Here is a 23,402-nt window from a genome sequence, read left to right on the forward strand (position 1 = left end):
TTTTTTTTTTTTTAGGTGAGGCAACCTTTAATTCACCTTACAGATTGCAAGAACCTTGTCAGCTTACAATCCCTTATTTTTTTATTTTTTTACACCTACAGCACCTGGTTTTCCCAGGTGGTCTCCCATCTAAGTACTAACCAGGCCTGACCCTGCTTAGCTTCCAAGATCAGATGAGATCGGGCTTGTTCAGGGTAGCATGGCAGTAGACTTTTAATCCTTTTCTTTATTCACTTTGTTTATTCCATTTAATATACTTCTCTCAGATAATGTGTTCTTCATTTCAGACTGGTTCCCTTTTATAACTTCTATTTTTATTTTTTCTATATCTTTGCTGAATTCATCTACACTTCCTAAAAGTTCATCGAGCTTTTGAATTTTGAATTTTGCATCTGTTAGATTGCTTGACTCCATTATATCTGGATCTCTGTTCTGTTCTCTCATGTGGTTTCTGCTTCTTTGTCTTCCCATTTTGGCTGCCTTTCCTAAGTTTCCTGGTCTTATTAGTGTGGATTTGTGAAGTAAGTGTCCAGTGGCACAGTCCTGAGAGGGGTTCAGATGCAGGCCAAATTTAACCCAAGCCTCTACCACTCCGGGGCCCCCTGTTAAGATTCAGCAAGCAATCCACAGATGCTGTGCTTACAGTTGCCTCAAAAGGCCACACCAGAAACCGAGGCCAGCTGCTTCCAGTGTGAATCTAGGCACTGCTCAGCAAGGTGCTCCTGACTCACTGAGGATATACCTGGTTGTGGTTTAGGTGGGGCCACAAGTTGGGCTAGGCGGGTTTTAGGGAATCTTCTGGGCGGAGCGACCTGTTACCCAGTTTGATGACATTATGGTTATGGCTGCTCTGTGTCTGTACACTGGGAGGGGGGAGAGCTCAACAGGGAACAATAGATACTGCCGGCACTTCTGTACAGTGCGAGTCTCCCCTAGACCCTCACTCCTAAAGTATCTCCCCGCAAGTCCCTCATGCTCCCAGCACACAGCCGAAAGGGCAACTGGTGCTCAGAGCGAGCAGGTCAGTCATCACGAAAATCCGCTCATGGATGTGACCCCTTTAAGAGGTTTCTGCCATTGCCACAGCCTCTGTCCTACTCAGCCGCTCAAGACTGGGCAGCCCCTCGTCCTCGCCCCGTCCTACCTTCTACCATTGCAGGGTGCTTTCTTGGGTTTCTCCCTAGTTGTATGGCTTATTCATCTAGATCCCGGGTGATTTTTCCTTGCTGCTGCTCCTTGTTTCTGTCACAACTTTAATTTGGTCGCCAGAAGAATGAACAGAGCCTCTATTATCTACACTATTTTTTTCTCCCCTCTAGTTAAGGGTTTTGATGACTATGTTCATGAAGAGAATGATCCAGAGTTTTCTTATAACGTCTGGCAATTGCTACCACTTTTTTTATTTTCTAGAAGAGTTAGTGTAGGATCATATTACTTCTTTTTTAAATATTGGTTAGAATTCACCAGTGAAGGCATCTGGGCCTGAAGCTTTCTTTGTGGGAAAGTTTTTAACTATAACTTCAATTTCTATAATAGATACAGGTTTATCTATCTTTTTGAGTGAGCATTGGTAGTTCTTAGCTTTCAAGTAATTTGTCCATTTCAAGTATCAACTTACTGTCTTAAAATTATTAATAATATTCCCTTGTTAATATTTGTAGAATGTGAACTGATTCTTTCTGTGGAATACTAAACTTCCATTTCTGATATGGCTAATTTCATGACTGAGGCAGGAAATGTACAAACAAATCCGAAACAACTTGTTATACCAGCTGTTAAGGAAGCTATCAAAAAGCTCTAGGGTTATACCAAAAGGGCTAAGGAGTCAACTTGAATTGGCTCCTACTGGTCAAAAAATAGGCCAATAAGAAAAACTGCAATGGACTGAATCATCAAGTACATGAATGCTATTTTTTCCTCGATTTGCAATTATTCCCAAATTAATGAGTTGGGTCACTGGCATCCTTCACTGGTTACCAGTTTTGTTTTGTTTTAGATTATCAATATAAACTAATAGATTGAAGCATGCTTGATGTATATTAACTCTTTTATTTGGAAAATAATGGTAAATTGAAGGGAAAATATCATTTGTCTTACCTTTCCCATATGAATTTCTTAGGGCAAGATTACGATATTGTTTTTAAAAGAGAGTGTTCTCTTTTAAAAGTATTTGCTGAAAAGTTTTGAATGAAATCACTATGTGATGTCTAAGATTTGATCCAAGATAATACAGGAGTTGGAGGAATGGTTAGGGATATACATAAAACAAAAGTGACCAAGTGTTGATAACGACTGAAGCTGAGTGAGGGATGCATAGAGGTTCATTATACTATCCAGCCTACTTTTGTACAGTTTTAAAATTTTTCATAATAAAAGTTTTGTTTTTTTTTAATGTCTTGGTTATTTTTAGTCCTTTGTGTATCCATATATTTTTTGGAATGAGCCTATTAAAAAAAAACCTACTGGGATTTTGATTAGTAATATTAAACTAACATTAATTTGGGGAGAAATGTAATGTCTTCTAATCCATTAACAAGGTTTAACTTTCCACTTACGTAGGTCCTTCAAATCTATTTTATGATTTGAATTAGATAGCATAATTCTAACGTTCTAACCCAAGGTAGTAATGAAATTACCTAATTTTTGTTCTTTTACAGTTTTGTTTTTCAAATATTTATACTTCTTATCTACAATGGAAAGTATCTGGAACATTAGGAAAGAATCCAATTTTGTTTTTTTCTAGATGACATCTATACACATTGATGTCTATTTCTGGACGATCTATTCTGTTCTATTGATTCACTTGCCTACTCATGACCCAGTTTACTAGCATTCTATTTTAAGCACCATAACTTTGCAACACGGTTTAATTGGACTAGACATCACCACTCCTACCCTTCACTCTTCTTTTTCAGAATCTGATTATTCTTTCATGTTTGCTTATCCATTTCAACTTTAGAAATTGCTTGAGTAGTTTAAAGGAAACAACTTGTAATTTCCACAAGGATCAAGTTAAATTTATAGATTAATTAGCAAGAATTTACATTTTATGATGTTGAATCTTCCTAAGAATATGGTACATTTTCCCATTTATTCAAGTCCTCTCAGTAACATTTTAAAAGTTTTCTTTACACACTTCTGTTTATTCTTTTTTGTTACTGTTATAATGGAGCTCCTAACTATTCTACAGCTTATTATTTCAAATTAGTCACACCAAATTTTTATAGGTTACTACTAAAATAATATTCATTCCATACATAAGTTCAATCAAGTGATTAAGAGGAAATTCCAAAAGTAAAAAAGAAATCTTACACCAATATTCTGTAAACCATAATAGGTTACATTATGGCCATAGCCACAAGCAGATATATAGGAAAACGATGCCTTATTGGGGGGCGGCGGGGTGAGGGAGGAGGAAGGGCAGAGAAGTAGTACTAGCAGGGGGCAGGCAAGTCACAAACAACTGTTCTTTTGCAATTCTGACTATGTTCATATGAACTCCAGCTTATAATTCTTACAAAAATGAGAACAAAAAAGGAGCCAAAAATATATGGTGTACCAGGAATAAGCCAAATATTTAATTATATAGGAGAAAATTAAGATGGAAAGAGAACTTTATAGGGAAAATACTTTTATGTAATTTCAAGTACTATATTTCACAAATTTTTGTGTTCCTAACTGAATTAAATTTATCTGTAAAACTTTTATTCTACTATAAATTATTCTTTTATTCTATTTAGGAAGATGGAGAGTATCACTAGAAATCACAGTGAAAACTAGGTAGCGACTACATTAAGACTGACAATTCTTTGCTGAGAGTTCTTTACTTGACGACAAACCATTGCTCTAAGACTCAGAATAAACAGAAGTAAATGTGGAGGGAGATGGTTCATTACAGACCAAGATGTTCTAATTATTCCAACTCTATATAAAATTAATATAAGTAAATCTTATATAATCAAACATCTGTTACAGGAATCATAAGAAACTGATAATGCTAGTTGTCTATAGGAAAGGAAATTAAGTGACTGGGGAGACAAGTATGGGAAGGGGAATTCTGACTATATCTCACCTGTGCCTTCTGAATTTTGAACCATGTAAATGTATTACCTATTCAAAACTACAATTAATTTTAAGACTTCACTGAAATAAACAAAGAACAATTCTGAATCTTCTAAAAACCATGTATAAAGATATTGTCATTATACTACTCAAATTCCCTACAAATGAGAATTTGCTTTATAAATGCATCTTAAAATATAATATCAAGAAGTCTATTTCTAGACTACATATATGTGTTCTTTTATCAGTCACTAAAAAAAGCCCTTAGTCCTATCACATTTTCCTTTCTTTTTAGCTAACCCTTAAAGAGCTAGATTTTGTGGCCAACTGCCCATTCCTGGAACATCTCTTCCACTGATATTTTTAAATTTTTAGCTGATCTGTTCCATATATTTTAAATGCAAGCTCTCATAACTTCTTTCCTTAAAGTAAACAAAAGTATAAATTACTCTTGACATTCCTTTTTCTGAACCATTAAGAGGGCAAAATTACTCTGCTATACTCTGGAAAAACATCTTTCCTGAACAATTAATTTGGCCACATATTTGTAGTGCCTCTAAAACTTTTAACAATTTGATCCTAAATTTATCTCTCAGCTGTAATTCAGAGGATCTGGAGAATGAAATAACCTCACAACATCCACCCAATGAAGTATGTACAAAATGAAGCTTTTTTATCCATGAAATTATAATGGATTATAATTTGCCATTTAATAACAGACCACTCTAAATGGAAAACTTATAAGAGAATACTTTTTAAAAATTACAGTAATCTTAAAACTAGCTTTAAAAAAAAATGAAGTGAAATACACAATATAAAATTAGCTGTTTTAAAGTGAACAATTCAGTGGCATTTAGTACATTCACAATGTTGTGAAACCACCATTTCTAGTTCCAAAACACTTTTATCATCCCAAAATAAAACCTCATTTCCATTAAGCAGTTTCCCAAACCCCCTACCTCTAATGCCTACTAATCATCAATCTTTTTGCATCTACAGATTTACCTATTTTGCATATTTCATACAAACAGAATTAGATATGTGAACAAAAGGTCTGGCTTCTTTCATGTTTCTGAGATTCACCCACATTGTAACATGTATCCGTACTTCATTACTTTTTATGAATAATAGTTCATTGAATGTATAAACTACAATTTACCTATTCATTGATGGACATTGTGTTGTTTCTGTTTTTGGCTATTATGAATATTGCTAAACATTTGTGCACAAATATTTGAGTATCTGTTTTCAATTCTTTTGGGTATATACCTACAAGCAGAATTGTCAGGCAAAACATAATTCTATGTTCAACTTTTTGAGGTACCATCAAGCTGATTCCACAGGAACCATTTGACATTCCCACCAGCAATATACAAGCTATCCAATTTCTCCATGTCCTCACTAACACTTGTTATTTTCCACTTTTTTTTTAATTATAGCCATCTTAGTGGGTGTAGAGAGTTAAAACTAGTTTTAAGAATGTCCAAATAATTACCTAACTTCAAAAGCAAGGCAGAATGCCTCATCAGTAGGAATGAGAAATATTAAACTCCAATTTCTTCCTCTTCCTTCCTTCTTTCCCCACCACTCCCCAGAAAACTCAACTAACTAGACTTTTTCTCCCAGAAATTAAGTAAAAATGTATTGGATATCAAGAGACTGAGAAGAAAAGCCACAGACTGGAAGTAAACATTTACAAAAGCCATACCTGAGAGTTCGGGTCAAGATGGTAAATACTGTGCTCATCTCTTCCATAACCACATCAAAATTACAATTAAATTATAGAACCACCACTCTTGAGAACCACCTCAAGATAGCTGAACAGAACTCCTATAACTAAGGATATAAAGAAGCCACGTCGAGACTGAATATCAACTGTAATGGAAAAAAATTTTTCAACTTTTTTTAAATTAAAAAAAAAAAAAAAGACATATCTGATAAAGGACATACAAAGAACTCTTAAAACTCATAGTAAGAAAATGAACGCCTGAATTTAAAAATGAGCAAAAGACCTGACCAGACACCTCAGCAAAGTAGATATACAGATGGCAAATAAGCATATGAAAAGGTGCTCAATCTCGATGTCATTAGGGAATTGCAAATTAAAACAGCAATGAGATACCAGTACACACCTATTAGAATGGTCAAAATTCAGAACATTGACAATACCAAATGCTGGTGAGGATGTGGAGCAACAGAAACTCTCATTCATTGCTGGTGGGAATGCAAAATAATACAATCACTTTGGAAGACAGCTTGGTGGTTCCTTACAAAACTAAACATACTTACCATATGATCCAGCAATCGTGCTCCTTATATTTACCAAAAGGAGTTGAAAACTTATGTCCACACAACCTCACATGAACGTTTACAGCAGCTTTATTCATAATTGCCAAAACTAAAACCACCAAGGTGTTCTTCAGTAGGTGAATAGATAAATAAACTGTGCTATATCCAAACAGTGGAATATTACTCAGCGCTAAAAAGAAATGAGCTATCAAGCCATGAAATGACAAAGAGGGACCTTAAATGTATATTACTGAGTGAAAGAAGCCAATCTGAAAAGGCTACGTAAATAAGATTCCAATCATATAACATTATGGACAATGCAAAACTATGGAGATAGTAAAACCGTCAGTGGTTGCTAGGGGTTATGGAGAGAGAGAGACGAATAGGCAGAGCCCAGGGGATTTTTAGAGCAGTGAAACTATTCTGTATGATACCATAATGGTAGATACATGTTATTATACATTTGTCTGAATTCACAAAATGCATACTACCAAGACTGAATCCTAATGTAAAATATGGACTTTGCGTGATAATGATGTGCCAGTGTAGGATCACTGATTGTAAAACACGTACCACTCGGGTGGAGAATGCTGATAAGATAGTGTGGAGCAGAGGGTATATGGGCACTCTTGGTACTTTCCATTCAATTTTGCTGTAAACCTAAGACAGCTCTAAAAAACAGTCTATTTTAAAAAGTATTAAAATATTTTTTAAAGGTACTGGATATATCTTAAAATGCTAGTGCTAGATTGAAGGATGAGGTAAAGGCTCAATTTCAGCTCACAGAATTATTAATAACAGTTGTAACTAATATTTCTATAACAATTTAGAATGTCCTAAGTGCTATGCATGTAAATATAATCTAACTCAATTCTCATAATAACGCTAAAATTAGATGACACTAGTGGACGTATTTCCATTTTACACTTGAAGAAACTGTTTAAAGAGGGTAACTCAGACCTGAACTACAGACCTGACTCTACCACCATGTTCTTTCCACAACACCCCTGACTCTTTTTGACTGCTATAGCACTATCCACCATTAGCTAAAACTCATAATGAGAATCTTGGGGTCTGTATCTAAATAAAGAGCAAATTATGCTTCAGTTCTATAGTACATGGTTTAAATTTGCAAAACATGCTCAGTATATACAGTAACAAATCACAATACTCAAACCAGCAAGAATATCACCTTCTTCTCCACTTTTCTGGGCAACCAAAAGCTGACAAATGTTTATAGCTGGTTTATGAACTTCGAAGCTGCATTACATGCTAGCAGCCATCCCAGCGTTCACTAAGCCAACAGAGCCTGGAAAGTCCTCCAGATCCACATACTTACCTCAAGAAAGTAAAGAGTTACTTGGGTCCCTTTGCAAGTTAACAAGTAATGGCCATTTCCTCACTTCCACTAGAGGAAGATAGGTACAAAATAAATTAGCAAAAGTAGCAAATAATCAAAGGGAAATAAAAACACAAAGAGCAGATTTAACTTCTCACCTACCCACAGCGTTGAAAAATAACTGAATTTTTATCCTAGACCATAAAAAGAAGTGAGGAAAGCAGGCTTTCCATTTAAGGGTCAGAAGCAAACTCAGCAGTTGTGGGAGATTAGAGTGCCTTGGCAATGGGAAAAGAGGGCTCAAAATAGATGTATACAGGGCTAGGTGAGGGTTCTGATCAGCACATATTTTTAGTAATTGCACATTTATAACATTCACATGTCCAGTTCAAAATTAGTCTAGCTATCAATCTTTTGAAATGCCATAAAAATCGTTCCTACCCCCACAATCATCCTCGCAATGGGAATAAACACCTATTCAAAGCCCAGTACTGATTCTGCCACTGTCCTATAACCTTGTAAACCCACCTTGAAAGTTAATTTTCACTCCCACTATTTACTTCACTCACCCTGCATCCCTGCCTCCAGTCAAAGTAACTTTATGATCTATATCTGATTTGTGGGTGGGTGTAATGGTGGGGCAGCTGAAGGAAAGCAAGGAGGAAAGGAAGAAAAGAAATGTGGCAGAGAGATTCCCGGTGGTCTCCCAATATCTGTTCTCAGCTTCGCCCTTGGGAAACTAAACAAGGAAGCTACTTGCTAACTAACCACATTGAGTCAAGCTCTCAAGTAAGACTAAACTTGATCGCATCTTGTTTCATATCATGAATTTTTTCTGCTGGTATCTTCTATTGCTGTCAAATTATATTACAAAGTCTGCTTTGATCCACTTCTGTTGGACATCAAGAATCAAGAAACATGTTTTAGATGACCATAAAAAGTCAGAAAACAAGACTGGCACAGGAGATAGTAATAGTTCTTAAATTGACTGACTTGTCAATCACTGCAAATATAACTGATTTTGATTAACTTATTAAGGTTTTGCTCTCATCTAGAAACCCAACTCCTTTGTTCTCTAGCACTGAATAAAACTCCTGCGTCATTTCCAGTATTCCCAACAGCAGTTCAACCTGTTGTTTCCTTTCTGTAGAAACTTAAAAAATATATATTTGTATTTTAAAATACTTGTATTTTTACTAATAACAATTTCTAAAAAATAAAAAACCTGTTAATGATAGTTGCTAAATTTAAAGAACAGGGAATCAATACATAAATCTTACCCATTCTTTGAGGCTCAAGACAAATGATTATTGTGTCACAACCTGTAACATCATTAGTTGAATACTGGATATAGAAGGAACTTAGTATAGAAATATGTTTATAATATAATTCTACAAATTTCTTGCAAAATGATTTTTATATTTACAAGTTGCACGCAACTGATAAAAATCACTATATATAACATGAGTATATCCCCACACCTCAAAAGCTAAAAGTCAAAGAAAAATATGATATCTCCATCTTGACTTTTTATTAGTGGGAATTAAAGGTTACTCATATCTTCAATGTTATTTACTGAAAGATACTTGCAAAAAAGCACCCTGAAATCTCGTCTTTCATCATTCTGAAAAAAATTATTCTAACATGAAAAAACCAGCAGTTTTTAAAAATTCAAAAGTAAAAATTCAAAACATAATACCATGTAAGCAACATCTGTTTTATAAACCATAATGCATAGTTAACTTCAATGTGCATTTTAATATGCATTAACTACTAAACAATTTACTGGTTGACAAAGCACACTTATGTGATTATTTTAAACTAAATTAAAACAATATGAATTATCTGGTAAATGAAGGAAAGGTAGAAATATATTTATATATTGACATCATTTATTGATTCAAAAACAATTTCTTGGGAATGTGTATGGGTCAGACTCTTGTCTAGGAACTAGAGCTTAGAGCTACACTGGTGAGCAAGACAGTAGAGACCACTGATCTCTTAGAGTCAGTGTAGAGGAGGGGAGTCAAGTAAGGTGATATCAGACCTTAATAACTGCTAGAAAGAAAATGAAAGAGCATGATGTGACAGTGTATGACTTGGGAGAGCTGTATCAGAGAGAGAGCCAAGAAAGGTCTCTTTGAGAAAAATTAATATAATGATCTAAAGTGATTCCCCTTTTACTTAAAATCATTTATTTACGATGTTACTTCAGAACGGTGAAAATTTTTAAATTCCTACAGAGGATTAACGTTAGCTATGAGCTGGGCAGATGCTCAGAGGGTCGTCTTGAGAAGCTTGTACAGTATTAAGCAGCTAGCTGGTAGAGAGACTCCAAGGACGGGAGACTCTAATCCTGACTTCTTCCTGAAATCACTAACACAGGTGCCTGTGCTAAAATACATAATACTCATAATCTTGGAGACAAGTCCAAGATTAACCAGGGGCAGTTTACTATAATCCTATTACCTGAAAGAGTAAAAAGAAAAGAAATAGTTAAATAAGGCCCTGAAACGCAATATTTACAAAGTGTACATATTTTTTGTGATTTTTAAGAATAAAATTTTTTGTGGTGACTCCTCAAAGACTATGTTAAGTATTACTCAAAGTCCAAACAGATTATCCATAGAATATTTCTGACAACTTGCACCTGCCCTAATGGATAAATTTGGTTTTGCTACCTTCTTGGCACCATTCTATGTCTCCAGGGTGTTCTCTGAACCCAACATGAGTGTATCCTTTGCTCCAAAGAAGGGTTAGGAGAGCACAGTTCAGCTTAGTTCCTTGGCTTTAGTGAGAGAAGCCATGTTGTCCTGTAATCTGGAAAAAGGCAAAGAATTGGAAGTTCGAGGGGGAGATAAGATGGCAAAATCGTTTGCCTCCTTTCTTCTTGTGTTTGGTGTACACACTGCATCGCCACCAATCATCCTGGGTTCAAGTCAGACACTAGGAGTCACCAGAGCCACCTTCCCCCTCTCCTTCACCCCTGTATCCAACCTGTTACCAAGCCCGAGGGTCTCTACATCTTTGAAATATGTCCACTTCTCTCCGCTCCACTGCCACTACTACCTGATGCAAGGTATTTACTTGAAAGGACAACTACAGTAAACTGCCTGACTGGTCTTTCAATATATGTACTCTCCCCGCTCTAATCTATTCTCCTTTCTGCAGCCAAAATTACCTTTCAAAACAAAAATCTGGTCAAATTTTCCGCCCACCTCTCCTTTTATTAAAATGCTTCAAATACTTCTCATTACTTTTAAAATCATAACTATAATCAAATGGGTGAAAATACAGATGAAATAAGATTGGCCAAGGACGGATTAAAGATGGATGATGAGTATACTGAGATTATACTGGTCTCTTCTGTGTATGTTTGATATTTTCCACAATAAAATGTTTAAAAATAAATAACAACCAAAAAACAAAGAAACAAAGACCCGATGCTGAAGACCATGGCTGACAAGGACCTCCACAATCTGGCCCCACTGACCTTACTTCATGCTTGTGCTCTGCACCTCTAATCCCACTTGGCCTAATTTCAGTTCTTCAAATATATGACACTCCCTTTTGCTACACTGTTTGCTGTTCCCTCAATCTGGAAAGCCCTTCCGAATGCTGAGTTAATTTCTACTCTTCCTTCATTGATTAGGGCAGTCTTCCCTAAGATACCCTGTCCACCATGTCCATATCAAGGTCTTTTGTCAAATGCACTCACTGACTGATGTTCTTTTCCTAAACGTCACCTCAGTTTGTGATCAAATATTTCTGAGTGTGATTAACTGTAAACTTCACAAGAACAGAGTCCATATTTTTGCTTATCAGTGAATATCAAGTATCTTGCATAGGGCCTGGCAGAATCGCCTTTAAAATTAGTTGTTGAATGATATATTATTATCTAACACTATCAAAGCAACTGCTTTCAAATGATTATAACAAAACACATTATAAATTTCAAAAAATTAGTTTGCTATTTTTTTGGTCCTAGTTTCAAATAAGTTGCTACAGAGAAACAGTTCATAACTATTCCCTTTGAAGATCCTTTCCTTTGAGATACTAGAGTCTTCAACATTCCTCATGGAAGTATCATGATTACCAACCAAAAATAACCACATAAATCCACACCCTGGTCTCTTTTCACTTTTCTTTATAGTTGCTTCTCCTCCTCCCTCCCCCAAATCAACATCAAAGGACTAGAAGACACTTGAGGATAAATCCCCTGCCAGACCCCAGGAACTTCCCTTCAGCTCCTACTCCAGATGGCTGGTCAGCAGATTTCTATTAGAGATGCTTCAGCGGAGCCCCATTCTGCTTTCCCTGTGATCACTACTAACATTCCTTCTGCAATATGTTACAGGCATCATCACAGTGCCACTCAATTTGTATCATGTGGTAAAGTGACATTAAATGAGCTTATCTTTTTATTTTATCAAAACTTTTAGGGGAAAGGCAGAAAGCAGAAGAGACTAGAAATTAAATTTGACTTAAATAACTTTGATTATTTTATCATGTTAACATTCAGTGTTAACAATTCATGTAACTACAGAGTGACATCTTGAACATTAATTTCAATACTTCTTAGAACTACTGGGCTGGGACTAAGGACCCTTAAGTGCTTAGAACCCTAAGAAATAAATGGCCAGCCAAGGAACTAAATTCATCAAAATATCATCTAAACCAAAAACTGCATGAAGCATCTGGTACAGCGTTCATCAATTAATCCAGACATCATTAATCCAAATTTATAATTGAGAAGCCAAGTAAAAATTTAACTTTTATTCTATGACATGCTAAGTAAATCAGTAGTAGGATCCAAAAAATTTTAAACATCCTTAAGCACTTGTTTATATGAAAATAATCTATGTTAACTATAAATAACTCTTGTCAGTTAAAGATGGATGGTGAGAACCTTCACTAGGAAATAGTCTAATGCTATGTATATATGTATCTATGAATAAAGAAAGCTCCGTAATATGTAGTTCAGACTATTAACTGACATTATTACCAGCATATAAATCTGAATTAAGAAGGTCCTTGAAATATGAACAAAAGAGGACGAAAGTCCTACTATATTTTTAAACACACAATTGACCTCTAATACCAAAGCAGGAGAGTATAGATAAACCTTAAAATTCCTTTTTAAATATTTGGGGCAGTCATTCTTCATAAATTTTAATTACTGAAATTATAAGAGTAAGACTGTCTACTCAAAATTGAATAAGAGCAATGATCTTCATGCACTTTTTAGAAACTTTTTTTTGCCAAGTTCTGGAAAAAGGTTTAACAGAATTTATCTTCTAGTCTAATAAGAAAAGTCCTTAAGACTGCTTTATCATTTGCTAATTATAAAACCAGGGCTAAAGGGCAGACCTTCTGAAAATTAGATCATTCTCCACCTGCAGGAAAGGGCTACATTTCAATTTCAGACAGATGGAGCCTGTCTTTAAGAAAGGATCTGATAGCCTATTACAGTGTTTATTTGTTGATCATCACTAGTCTCAGATGTTTGCCCTTGTACTTAACTAATTCTTTCTGTTATCATTAGTCCCATTCTGGTGTTTATTGGAGGTTATATATATCAGGCCACTTATTAAGTAATCTTCTGTTTTTGTCTTCTGTAAGTGTGGCTCTTTATCTGGTAGTTACTGGGAGATGATTTAAAATGGTACCTATACTGCCAATTAATAGTATATATGGCTCCTAGGTGACAGTGACCAAATGTTTAATAAATCATTCAGTGTGTCTATGTCACCTCAAGCATCAGGGCCCCTGAAAAGACTGTTCAAGTCTACTGTTCCACAGAATTTTCCTTTGGTCCAGAACTTGATGTGTCATTTTCATTGTACAATTTGCCTACCAATCTCTCAAAACGCATATAGAATTTTTTGTCTGTCTGCTAGTTCTTTATCTGTCAGCATACTGCTACAGTGGAATTAGGTGACAGCTTCCAGTTCTGTACTCCCAGGGAAAAGCTTTGCTGTACACATGATTTTTCTGTCAAAGTATGAGCTTTAACCCCAGCCATCTGCAAGATTATTGTCAGTCCACAACACAGTGCTAATTCTGCAGAACGGGCTGTGTGATCTTCCTGTACACTACCAAGGCAATTATTATCAAGAAGCTCCTGGACAGGCATTCCAGAAAGCAAAAGAAACAAGTTAACAGCACTAAAACTACTCAACCTACTAAGCGTAAGAGTTTTAACATGCAGAGAAACAACTGTAACACTCAGCTAAAGAGCCTGATCACTTCGCAGAGTAGGCAGCCCTTTCCAAGCACAGTCACTGTGCTACCTGAGAGGTGACCCACAAGAAGAGTTGCTTCTCCTGAAGTTAATTGTATAACGCTCTGGCTTTGACTATATACTTTAATAATGAAGATAAATTTGGGTTTCACACAAAAGAGCAAATATTAAGCAGCAAACTTTCAAATATATAATAAATCACTCTGATTAGGCAAAGTCCTTAAACAATTCTAGGAATGGATGACTTAACAAAAATGTGCTTTACGAATTTGTTTGCTTTTTTCCTTCACTGGAAACCAGCTGGCTATTGGTTTTACAGATCTGCATCTTATACCAAAATTCATTAACACATTTTACATAACTGATGGATGCTGTTTTCATTGGTGCTATTAGCATATAAAAGAGAGACCTGATACAATCAACTGTTTCTACCCTTTTGCTTTCCAGTTAATAAGTTTTTCTAATGCTTTTATATATTATTTGCAAAAGAATTGTAAGGAATAATGTGACCATTAAAACAAAGAAAATTCTAAGGTAAAACTTGACTGTGAAAGCTAATCATGTGAGCACATAAAAGACATAAAACCCTAATCAGACAGTACACTTAAAAATATTCCTTAATATGAAAGTTAAGATGTAAGAAATTTAAATAAAGAAATATAAGTATACCTCGTTTAGTGAGAATCTGGAACCAAAATGGAAGCTCTGTAATGGTTAATCTTAGAATTCACTTGCAATACCAGATGTGAAACTCACAAGTATCCTAACCTGTTATATTATATTGCCCCAGACTGTCCTTCTGTGGCTTCTTTGCCATTTCACAGCTATACTTGATGTTGCATATTACCCTTAACTGCCCCATCCTCTCTCTCTGTTTTTGTTTTCCTGAGAATACAGCAATCTAGAAAGAACATCCATGTGTTTTCATCTATACATCCATCTATCTACCTGTATCCATGCCCATATATCCTGCCTCTCCTCCTGGTATTTATGGAGAAACTATTTGTGCTGTGAGTGAAAACCAAGCCCTCCATTTGTGCACGAGATCTTCTCTCTGCCTTACTTAAAGACATTGCTCCAACAATCCTCCCGCTCTCTTCTGCATCATAACATTTTATCTGTCTACCAGATCAGATCATTTCCATTAACATAAAACATACTAAAATTTCTCTTCATAAGAAAAAAATAAAACAAAACCCTCTCTTTACTCCATATCTCTCTTCTATCTACTGCTTCCCTTTATTGCAAAATTATTCAATGAAACTGTCTATCATTCTTGATTTATATTCTTCTTTTCCCACTCTCTCCTGAATATACCGCAAACAGAATTTCATCCCCTTATCAAGGTCACCAATTTCCTCCCAATGCTAATCCAATGGTCAGTTCTCAGTCTTCACCCCACTCGACCTATCAGCAGTCTTTGTCATGGTTAACATTCACTCTGCCTGGAATCAATCTTTCCTTGGTGTCCAGAACACATCAAACTAAAAAGCTTCTGCAAAGCACAGGAAACCATCAACAAAATGAAAGGACAACATACCAAATGAGAGAAAGTATGTGCAAATCATATATCTGATAAGGGGTAATATCCAAAATACATAAATAACTCATATAACTCAACAGCAAAACAACAACAAAAAACCAATCCAATTAAAAAATGAAGAAACTAAATATTTTTTCAGGAATGACATGCAAAAGGGCCAACAAATAAATGAAAAGGTGCTCAACATCACTAATCATTAGGGAAATACAAATTAAAACCACAATGAGGTATCAGCTCAAACTTGTTCAAATGGCTGTCTTTAAAAGACAAGAGATAAGTGCTGGATGTGGAGAAAAGCAAACCTCTGTGCACCGCTGGTGGGAATGTAAATTGGTGCAGCCACTTCAGAAAACGGTATGGAAAAAATTTAAATTAAATTAAAAATAAAACTGCCAGGTGATCCAGCAATTCCACTTATGCATATATAGCCAAAGGAAACAAAACCACTATCTCAAAGAGTTATCTACACATTCATGTTCATCGCAGCATTATTTACAATAGCCAAGACATGGAAACAACCTAGTGTCCACTGACTGATGAATGTATACACAGAGGAGTGCTATTCAGCCATAAAAAAGGAAACCCTGCCATTTGCAACAACATGCATGGACCTTGACAGCATTATGCTATGTGAAATAAGTCAAATGGAGAAAGACAAATATTGTCTGATCTCACTTATATACAGAATTTAAAAAAACCAAACTCACAGAGACACAGAATATATTGGTGGTTGCCAGAAGTAGGTGACGGAGCGAACATGGTCAAAAGGTACAAACTTCCAGTTATAAGATAAATTAAGTTCTGGGGATTTAACATACAGCACGATGACTACAGTTTAACAATACTGTATTGTATATTTGAAAGTTGTTAAGAGAATAAATCTTAAAAGCTCTCATCGCAAGAAAAAATAATTTTATAACTATACTACAATGGAGAAACCAGACAGACACTAACTTAACAATCAAAGTTAACATCAACAGTAATAAGACATATTGACATCATGTACCCTGTGATATGATGCACAACATTTCTGTGAATTACTGCCAAAAATGCACAATTTCAATCTAATCATGAGGAAGCATCAAACCCAAATTAATGGACATTCTACAAAATAATTCATTACACATCTGTGTGCTGCTCAATTTTCTTAATACTTCAAAACAACATATCGCGAGACACTGAATCTAGCAGATATGAAAACCCAGCTATCTTCAATTAATCCAGACATTAAAGAGATTTCTAAAAAAACATAAAATACTACCACTCTTTTCACTAAATCTCTAACACCGGCTTCTTAACAAGCACTGGAGGAAGTGGCAAATGGAGGGTGGTAACTCTTTAAGACGGTTGTCATTTTTTTTTTAAATGTGTACTTTGTTAGACTGGAGAAAGATAAACCAATAATTACTTGTATCACCAATACTATCTTCTTTTGTGATTTAACAATGTCATTTACAACAGCAAATAAATTCTTTCATCCACTCAATGGGCACGTAGCCATTAAAAATGTGTATGACAAGTTCAGATTAGGAAAAAATATTTATTATACATGAAAAAACATTAAATTGTATATAAATCAATCACGATGCTATAAAAACTAAATACCACGATTAAAGAAAGGAATTTCCTCCACATGTTTTGGAGGAAATTATTTGAAGGATGAATGGTATTTATCCTCACAACAATTGTGGGCCTATGTATAGAGCACCATGAAGGATCAACTATATGGAGAGACACATTAGAACTCTGGTAACAATCCTAGCAGGCTCAAAAGTGGGGCCGTTTTCCAAATTTACTATATTGATTGTGAAATAGCTTTATAATGCAAGACTAATAAACTGCCTTCAAATTTTCGCAAATTTTGCCAAAAAATCCATATTTTTGATAAATTCAGCTTCTTCCCACAACACACATGTACTAGCTCCAAGATTTGTGACCAGCTTCAGCTAATGGTGACAAGAGCAATAAAAGCTGCTGAAGTCGGTATAGATTATGCTTCTATAACTGTATCACAGCCTCTCTTCCCACATGCTTTGTTTTGTCTTAATGCTAACGCTGGGAGTCAGTTTTAGAAATATATTTTTATTAAAGTTTTTTCAGTACACTTAATTAACTCCTTTTGTGGATCTGTCAGAAGAAATTTGTGTTCTTTCTGCCTTTGTACACATTAGTTTACCAGAAATATCACAGCAGACAGATTTGGACACCCTTTGGGTTTTATTTCCTTTCTCTCACTGAGGTAGCTAGATAGATCATGTCTAAGGTCACTTCCAGGTTTACAAATTTTAAAGATTCTATAACATCAGGTCTTATCTTCCATAAAGCCCTTTCAAAGTAAACTCACACAGCTCCTTTTATTTCCCAGTTCCTATACTTTGGGATCACATGCCACACTGAAATCTATCTTTGTGCAGCTGTGTTAGGCTGTTATAATCAGGATCTAACATTTTTTTAATGCCTACACGACCTGTGTTAATGTAGTGGCAGCAAACTACTACTCATCCTTCAAATCTTAGATCTACTCCTTTCCCAGTGTTTCCAACTTCCCAATTCAGCATTAGTCAATCCGCCATTCCTAAAGCATTCTGGACAGGGATCTTTTACAACACATACTTCACTATACCATAATTATCTGTCGACCATTGTGATTCCTCATTCTGATAGCTAACAATCCCTGAGTGCTCAATATGTACATGGGAGGCACTTTACCTTTCTTCATTCAAGTCATAGCACCTTCATGAATTAAGTACTATTTATTCCCATTTTATGGATGAAAAACTGACTCTCAGCCAACTTCTCATTCCTCTGACTTTATATGATGCTCTTGAGTCAGTTCCCAACCTTGGAACACCTCTGTTGTCCCCTTCCCCTCTCCAGTTCTACATGCAAAGGGATAAAAAAATAAAACTCAAAACACTATATAAATTCTATTCTCTCTTTTGAGTCCACTAAGTTATATACCAGAGTTCTAAAATGGTCTTTTCTCAGTTTATCCTCTGTGGTGCTCTATACACGGTAGGCCCATAATTGTTCATGAGGCTATATACACCATTCAGTCAACCTCCAATCTTACAAAACTGTTATTCCAATTCCAACAACACCATAGCAACTGACAGATTTTTTTTTTTTTTTGGTCTCTCAAACTCCTATCACCAGACTACTTCCTGTAAATACACTTAACTTCTCAGAAGGATGGAGCCATCTAGGAGGAGTTTTCTCAAATTCACATAATATAATTGAGGCTCTAAGTTTTTTCTTTTATCTACCCTCCAATCTCAGAAGAAAATGTGCTTCTTTCCTAAAATCTCTCCTACTCAACTGAAATCCATGTGTCCATCTTACCATTCTGTTGGAACCTCTTTCTAAAGTCATCATTAATTCCCTTGCTCCATCCTCTCCATTATATCTGACTATTCTAGGTCTGACACTATCATCCACCATTCCTTTTGAAATGTTCATCTCCCTCAGCTTGTGTGATACTTACTGCCTCTCTGTCCATTAAGATACACAGAGCTCAGGCCCTGCCCTCGGCTTTTCTTTGTGCATTTTCTCTCAAGCTGACTTTACAGTCTCTCCATCTAGGTCCCCGACACTCAACACTCTCTACCTATACTCTTCACTTCTCACTCCACCTCTAGTCTCACATCTCCAACTATTATCAGTTCATTTGTTCAAATTTGACAAGACAGAAACCAAAGTCCCGTCTTCTCTCCAAAACCAACCTCTCTTCTAAACTTCCATTTTTTCTGTCACCCAGGATCAAAATTTAAAAGCCATCTTTAACATACCATCTGTCAAGCAATCTGACAGTCCTTTGATTGTAACATCTCTTAATTTACAACTTCACTCCATTCCCCTGTTGCCACGGCTCTCGACTCTAAAACAGAATAGCATTATTCCAACCATTCCTTCTGGTGAAAAGCCCATCACGTTTATCTTGCATTCCACTCTCAAGCAAGCCTTTTCACAACAATCCTTTAAAGGACAATCGTGGTTCCCCACTGTGGGATCAAACTCAAACTCATCCTCTGAAATCAAGGTTCTATACCCTCAACTCCCCTTTCTACCCCCACCCCCCACCACCAATCTCTTGCATTGCCATACCACTAGTCCCAACCCAGGCTCATGTGCTCACAGAGTCTCTGGCAACAAGCTCATTCCCACCCTCAATCATGCTGGGTGCCCTTCTCCTAGCATACCCTTTCCCCTCCTTCCTATCTAAACTGTGCCCATTTTTTAAAGCCCAATATTATGTACTTCAGTATTTCGCCTCCAAAATGAAGTACCTGCAAAGTAGACTCTATACATTTTTCTAACTATTTCATGTACTTTAAGTTCTGCCTCTTCAATTTTTCTCTATGATCCCACATAAGACACATAGTAGCCACCTGTTAAATTGTACTGAAATGGCTAAAGAAAATTTAACTCATTTTAGAAAATCATTCTTCCTGAAGAGAAGAGTTTTAAAATCATCACTGCACCTAAAAGAGTGCTTTGTATAAAGGACTTAATAAATTCCTGTTAACTAAGATAGAACTTGAAGACTACAAGATGTGTACTTTAAGAAGCATCCTACAGTTTTCATAAACTCACATTTTTAAAATTCATTTTTTTATCTAGTCCTCGACACCCACAAGTTTAAAATATTAAGAATTCACACATCCTCAAATATTCTTTAGGGCAATTCTAAAATGAGAAACTCTAAGTATCAAGAGTAGAGAGAGTTTGATGATGCTGGTAAGCATTCCATAATAAAAATAAGCGTTCATTCAGGCCAGTGTTAGCTACATTTGCTCTAATCTGACTGCACTGTTTTTATTATTATTAAATGTTTTATAAACTTTAACATGAAAAATTTTTTTACCACACACAAAAAGAAAAATGTTAAAGCCTGCTCCCACAGCACTGTATTTCTAGTAAAAAAAAAAAAAAAAGTTTTATTATAAAAGCCATCCATGGGAATTATTTTAAATAATAAAATACAAATTGTTAAAATAAATCATTTTTATGCCTTTAAAATAATTTCTTAGACATGCAATAAAGCATTAATTTTTAATGGTACATATTTCGCTATCATGAAATAAAAAGTAGATTAAATTTTGAAGGATTTTCTTTTCTCCAGTAGCAGCTCCAAGGTTCAAAACTGGTAGAGTTCTCTGTTGGCCTTATTTTCAAGTTCTTGGGGATCAGAAGTAGTGTCTTTATCCCTCTCCCAGACATTGGTTTGGGCTGGACCCTCTTAATTTCTTTTCTCCCAGCACAGACTGGGGGCAGAGGTAGGAGGCAGGCAGAGGCCAAGAGCTTTCTTTATCCAAAGAAAAGCTTCTCTTTCACTTTTTTCTGCCAGCCTCAAACATCTGCCTAATGGATGGTAAGTGCTCCATAAATTATCTGAAGGAAGGAGGAGGAAAGATGGTAGACCACTTACAATTCCATGCTCCTATGAACAGAGCCCACCATCACCAAGTACTCTGCCCTGTCTGGTACCTCTCTTAACACTAAAATTGTCATAAAAGATGAAACCGAAGAATCACTGAACTAGTCTATTTTAAGATCTACTATAAGTATCACTGTATTTCCAAGTGCTGGCTTAGATCTATCTCCACTGCCAGACTGTAAGCAACATGAAGGCAGGGGCTGTGTCTGCCTTGTTCATTAGAACATGGCACAGTGCTTACTGCTCAAGAAGCACTAGCTGAGTTAATTAACAAACACAAACAACTGGGGCTCAGAAATTCCCATAACCTTCTTACTGCAAGCCCAAGTTGCAATGAAGCTAGAAACTGTCTTTTTCTTAGCTTGTTATTTACATAGCTGACATTGAATGTTTACACATGCCAGGCACTGGACTGTGTTCACTTAATCCTCCAACAATACAATGAAATAAGAAGCTACTATTATTGTCTCCATTTTACAAGTGAGAAAATGGGGTAAAAAGATGTAATTTGCTCAAGATCACCAGGCTAGTAAATGTAAGAGCCAAGGCTCCCACCCAGGTCTCTCTGACTCCAGGGTCCAAGTTCTTGACTACTGTACACATCAAAACTCAAATGCCAACCTAGGGGCCTGGACAGTGGGGCATAAGTATATCAAGTCAGTCAGACTATGTGGACATAAACACATCATGTTTCTAACGTAAAGAGGTAAGAATATTTTCATCTCCAGAAAGACATAAGCACTCTCCTCTTTTTCCTCAAACATGTAGCCCTTTCTATCTTTCATCTTCCCACTTTTGAGAGGAATTTGCAGGGTATAAGAAGTATTTGACTTCTTCTTAACTCTACCTTAACAAGGTAAAAACACCTTAGCCACCACAATAAATGGCAGCTGACACTGGGCCTTGGTAGCACAGAGACCACAGGGAGTAGTAAAACTGTGGCCAACTGAGGAGTGAACAACAGTGCAAAGGGCAGCCACCACTCACCTCTGGCTAGTCATTACATAGGAACGTTAGCCTAGTGCTGCCAGATCTTCTGATTTTTCAAGAGAAACCTAAAGACCACGTTTCTTATTGCAAATTTTCTATATTAAAATGTTGGCAACTAATTTTTAAAAATCCTTTAATCATCTTGCTGCCCAAACACAGTTGTAAACCATCAGTTTGTGGTCCTCACAATATTTTAGGACCAACAGGCTTCCAAAGGCTATACATCCAGGCTTCTGACTTTTCATGGCTTACCTGGCCCATGTCTTCCAGATGGAATATTCTTCATCGGCTATGCAAATCCAACCAAGACACCCAAGTGAAGTCCCGCACTCCATAAAATTGTCTGACACTCCAGTTTATCTTCATAGACTCCTCCAAATTCCTATAACTCCCCTCCATCAATTCTCTAATTATTTTACACTCTAAATTACTTCTTGCCAACAGTTTAAAGCTCCTTAAGAGCTCTGATTCTGCATTCTACACATCTTAAACTCAATTTGAAGTATTTTTTTTATAGATACAATTACTTAGGTAATAAAAAAAATTAATTCCTTTTTGAAAGAAAAATCACTCATAATGCTTGGCAGAAGGACACTACCAAGCTAGTTCCTTATTAAATAGTTGCTGAACTTATGAAAATACCATAGGAATACAATTACTACACACAAACTCTCTGGATTACATTTCTCATTTTACAAATAAAATCTATAAAACTGTAAACCTCTCGGGAAGAAATCAGCACTGCAGTGATAGATGTAAAAGCCACGTCAGGGATCAGCACATTTAGTCAATGTCTGAATCTAAGTCTAGCGACCGAGTCATTTCTGCGAAGAAGCAGCAAATGAAAATGTTAAGTAATTAAAATTCCAATTATTTAAAATATACTAGTTCAAGTTACTCATGTATTAAAAAGTGTTTTACAAAAAGCACATAACTTCTCTTGATGCATATTTTATTACGATTCCTAAATATTCAAAGAAATATCACTATCCTTCCTCCTTTTAATAGAAGTAAAAGCAATGTCTGAGTTCATATCCATTTCTGTTCATCACTGCTAAGCTGCTCTTATAAAGCACATCAGAAAAGTGTTAAAAAGACTGAATCACAGAAAAGATTTTTCAGGTAGTTCTTTAAAAGGGCTTTACTGTTTTATGAACAGAGATCAACTAACTACATACAAAGAAAGAAATGAGATCATTTCTTTTTTATGTTTATAATATTCTTGTCTTCTCTTTGTAACAGTTTGTTTCTACTTGCTTTAAATTTTTATTCTTTTTGTAATAATTTTTTTTACACTAAGTAGACATTCATTCTCTTTATCTCCTTTCAGAAGTGCTCACAAAATACATGGACATAAGATCTTGTTTTATGACACTCAAGTGATTAAATTCCTATTTTGAAAATGAGTTTTAAAACATCCTAAACTAAGTTTTTTTTTTTTTAAGTATATTTGGATAAAGCATACAAAAAAGGCACGATCTTACTCTGCCTCAGATAC

The 23,402-nt window shown here is 35.7% G+C and overlaps 1 protein-coding gene and 1 pseudogene across 3 annotated transcripts in view; both read right to left on the reverse strand.

Moving 5' to 3' along the window:
* Window positions 1-23,402, reverse strand: part of NUDT3 (nudix hydrolase 3) — a 92,360-nt gene that overhangs the window by 59,760 nt on the left and 9,198 nt on the right. The window lies entirely within an intron of this gene.
* LOC111747528 lies at window positions 93-211 on the reverse strand (annotated as a pseudogene).

This window comes from Pteropus vampyrus, unplaced genomic scaffold (assembly GCF_000151845.1).
Source record: "Pteropus vampyrus isolate Shadow unplaced genomic scaffold, Pvam_2.0 Scaffold225, whole genome shotgun sequence".
NCBI lineage: Eukaryota > Metazoa > Chordata > Mammalia > Chiroptera > Pteropodidae > Pteropus > Pteropus vampyrus.